The 4,317-nt window shown below is 39.6% G+C and overlaps 1 pseudogene; it reads right to left on the reverse strand.

Moving 5' to 3' along the window:
• Positions 1-2,905: 2,905 nt before the first annotated feature.
• Positions 2,906-3,605, reverse strand: LOC111153238 (annotated as a pseudogene).
• Between the last annotated feature and the right edge of the window lie 712 nt (positions 3,606-4,317).

The following is a 4,317-nucleotide window of genomic DNA, read 5'->3' on the forward strand; positions in this document are numbered from 1 at the left end:
TTTATCAGGAACAAAAATGGAAAAGCAGGTGAAGACCAACTGCGGAGGACCTTAAATGGAGTGTGGACTTGGCCCTACAATGTACAACCACCCCTATCCTAGATGGGATAAAGAGCTAGAGTCTTAACTAGGCTATCCCCCACTAATATAACCACACCACATTATTTTGAAACGTCTCAAGTTCATAGTGAAATGAAAAATTCAGAAAATAAAGGGAAATACATGATAACAGCAGAATATCATAAAGCCCAGAGGCTATGAATTTTGTCCTTATTCTACCTCATTCAACATCTCAGAGTTTCCAATTCCCTTGCCAACTCTAAAGTTATTTGATATTAAGATAGGGAATTTGGGCTCCTGCATATCAATTTCCCCTAAAATTTTTAGATTTGGAGGTCAACACACTGAGTTCTTTGACTAGTATGCAAATGATCAACCGTGATTACCCATTTGTTACATTTTTTTCCCTTAGTGTTAAGGTTAATAAAATTTCCAATTTTAGCAGCCACATCATGCAATTCTTAGCTCAAAACAGTTGACAAGAATGCACTGCTACTAGGGACACCCCATGGCTTGGCTTAGTACTGGTTTTTGGTACATCAACATGAACTAGAAAAGAGTAAAAGATATGACTGGACGGAGCTGTGCCTTCATATATCCCTTATTTCCATTCATTAAAGAGTATACATATTTATTTGAGAGAGAGTGAGAGAGAGCATGAGAGGGGAAAGGATTAGAGGGAAAAGCAGACTGTCTGCTGAGCAGGGAGCCCAACATGGGACTCAATCCCGGGACTCAATCCTGGGATTCTGGGATCATAACCTGAGGTAAAGGTGGTCACTTAACCAACTGAGCCACCCAGGCGCCCCTTTATTTCCATTCAAATGGCTCAAGATTGGAAAGAGAGGCAAAGATAGGGAATGAGGGTGGTTAGGGAAAGGGAGGGCAAAAAAGAATAAGAGAAAGAGAAGGAAAGCAAAACAAAATCAAGTGTTGAATAAATACTTGTTGGCAACTTAAGATATAAATAGACTTTGGGGGTCTTATGTTCATGAACCTGGGTTAAGTCAACACTTAGAGCCAGTCACCATGAAGGCTCTTGCCTACAAGGGTGTGGACTGTGTCATAGCACTCCAGGCAGAGAGGTAGGTGAACCAGTAGCATAGTGGAATGCAGGAGGAGTGAGGGGGAGACAACCATGAATCTCAGAAATGGCCAAGAGAACAGCATGCAGAGGATATTTAGCTAATCCGCTACTGCCAAAGCACTCCCTTCATCCCCCTCCCTCAACACACACACACAGAGTTCAAGATTACTAGGCAACTGTTTTTTTCAAAAACCCTACCTTGGCTAGAACATCAGCTCACCAAGTCAACCAACAGTAGGCTGGGGTCCTGGAGGCTAGACCTCAATCAAGATGGCAGGAACAGGAAGTTCCGGAGGATAAGAGCAATTCCAGTTGCATCTACAGGATAATGAAAGTCAAGAACCTGAAATCTGTCTTCATGGATCCAGATACAGGTGATAAACCCAAGAGCTCAGAGGCGAAGAGACGCAGTAAGAGAGGGAGAAGCTAAAAACAGAAGTGAAATATGCACACCAAAAGAGCTGCTCCCACCAGAGCTGTGACTGTCCAGGATGCTTGTGATCCAGTTTCAGCTATGAAATGGGGGTGGGGGGGGTGGTGGGAAGAGGGGCCCAGTTCAGTTTCACAGGCTTAGGCACACAGTGAGCAAATTAACCTCTTCCTCCCTTGCTAGGAATGTCAACACACTTAACAACTATTTGTCCATACACACACACACACACACACACACAGAGTCTGAACCTTGGCACCTCTATTTTAAGATTGTCAACTCCTCATCTAGAGATGACTCTGGGCTACAAGTAGGAAAAAATAAATCCTAGGTCTTAATTTAATACCAACCCATTTGGGGATTTTTTTTTTTTTAAGCTAAACTTGTGGTGGTTTGGAGAATAAAGTGAGAGAATGCATTGTGAAAGTGCTTTGGAAAAGCATATGTGTTATATCAATGTAAGAGATCATGTTATTAAAACAGCTTTGTGGGCTGCTTAGTTTTCAGTTTTCTTTCAAAGCCAGACTAATCCCAAGACCTAAGCCAGTGGCAACTCATTTATGATTATAGTCAAGACGTGACTTTTGATTCCTAGATCGGCTCACCCTGACTTGCTTCAGGTACTTCTCCCAATTTCACTAAGTAGTGTTATCTTACAGTTGCCAGAAAAGAAAGCAAGACAGCCAGTTAAATTTGAATTTAAGATAAACACCAAATAATTTTTTTAGTGTATCCTAAATCATGCATGGGACATACTTACACTAAAAATGTACCCCATGTTTATCTTAAATTCAAATTTAAATGCAATCCATATTTTTATTTGCTGGATCTGGCAACCCTACTTTATCCACATACTGACATCTTATCTCCTCCTGAACCTAATAGTGTTCAACATAGTAATGATGTTGGCCAACCTTACCACAGAAAGTGAGGCATTAGTTGCCAATTTCATTCTTCTTGAAAACATAGAACTTTTTTTAATTAAAGTATTGATTATATAAGTGTTTCAACCTTTTTTTCATAAAAAGACTACAAATGCAAAAAAGCTGAGAGATTAGAATGCCTAGCTCCCATGCCCCATTCTCATCTTCATATCCATGTTCCAGCCCAGCCTCTCCAAATGACAAAGACTAATCTCAAAATAAAAGGAAAACAGAGAAAACTCTCCCCTGTCACCAGCACCAACTTCAGTCCTGGCCTTCCATTAGATCAGGGAGATATAAAGGCCAATGCACTGATTCTCAACCTCAGATACACATTAGAATCATGGAAACACTAAGAAATTCAAATGCTAAAGTCAGACCTCAGATCAATTATATATATTTTTTTATTTAATGCATAAACATATAAGTCCCTTTATTAGAGAAATTGTACATATGGGTGAATATGGTCAATGGTCACATCTATGGGTTAATTGTTTAAAAATCAAAAACAATAATTAGGATAGATTCTATGCTCTCTCCGTTACATTGTGAAGTGTCTTGTGTAGTCATATTCTATTGTTGGAATGACAGCTTGTACAAACTTCAAGAAAATTAGAAGATACATATGAACACCAAGTTCTCCTCCTCCTTCTGCAACAGTCTCAATGATTTTCTTCATCACCTCAGCATGCCTGCATGGGTGAACTGAACACATAGGAAGTGGTGGGAGATGAGGGTGATTTTCAATGGTCACTGTTTTCTTCACATGATCTTGACTGATGTCTTCATATATGTGTTCAACTGTTAAAGGCTGCCTTTGCTCATCATAGCCGAACAACCATAATTGTGGTGTCTGGTAATATTTATCATAAGTGATATAAAGGTCATAAGTTCTTGTTTGCAAAATAGCATCTTCACCTCCAGCATCAGTTTTAGTTTTACAAGCTTCTACTATTTTCCTTGTGTCTTGGGTAGCCTCATCTGTTTCCAACAATCCACTTTCTTCATATTCTTCCATATCTGCAGCTTCTCCTTCATCTTCTTCTTCCTCCTCCTCACATATTGCTGCGCAATCTTGAAGTTTTATACTATCCTTGCTTTCCAATGTATACCAGAATCACTTGGGGTGGTACTCAGACATCAGTATTTTTTAAAGCTCCTCATATGATTCTAATGGGCATCCAGCATTGAAAACCTCTGCCTTAGCCTTTACATCTCAGTTTTATACCCAGTCCATGACCGTTAGGAAGATATAGGAATCGGGTGACTGGGGAAAGAGAATAAGGCAGCAAAAAGAAACAAGATCTGGTTACACTTTGTCTGTCATAAAGTTCTGAATCTGGACTTGGTCTTGCTTCTATTTTACTTTGGCTACAGCCATCTTTTCCGTGGAGCAAATACATCACCCAAAGCTTATTACCAAATCTCCCCAATATTAGCAAATAGATTTAAAAGACAAGATAAGAATTTGAGTAATAACTAACACTTTTAGAATTTATAATGTGTTTTATCCTCATAGTCAGCCCTGTAAGATCACACCCACAGTACAAACAAAAATGCTAAGGGTCACCAAGGTCACCCACTGTGTTAGAGCCAAGGTCAGGCTGTTTCTATGACACAACAATGTACCACTACATACAGCTGCTTAGGGTGTGCACTGTCTAATTCCAAGGAACTTCATCATCATTCACTGTACTATGATATAAATGGTGGCTCTGAAGTATAACTGAAGACAATCTTCATAATCTAATGTATCAGCCAGAAACTGCTGCTTCCCCTCAGTTATCAGAGACTATTGATGAAAGTACCAATGATCA

Source organism: Enhydra lutris, unplaced genomic scaffold (assembly GCF_002288905.1).
Source record: "Enhydra lutris kenyoni isolate GAN:26980312 unplaced genomic scaffold, ASM228890v2 scaffoldscaffold3, whole genome shotgun sequence".
Taxonomy (NCBI): Eukaryota; Metazoa; Chordata; class Mammalia; order Carnivora; family Mustelidae; genus Enhydra; species Enhydra lutris.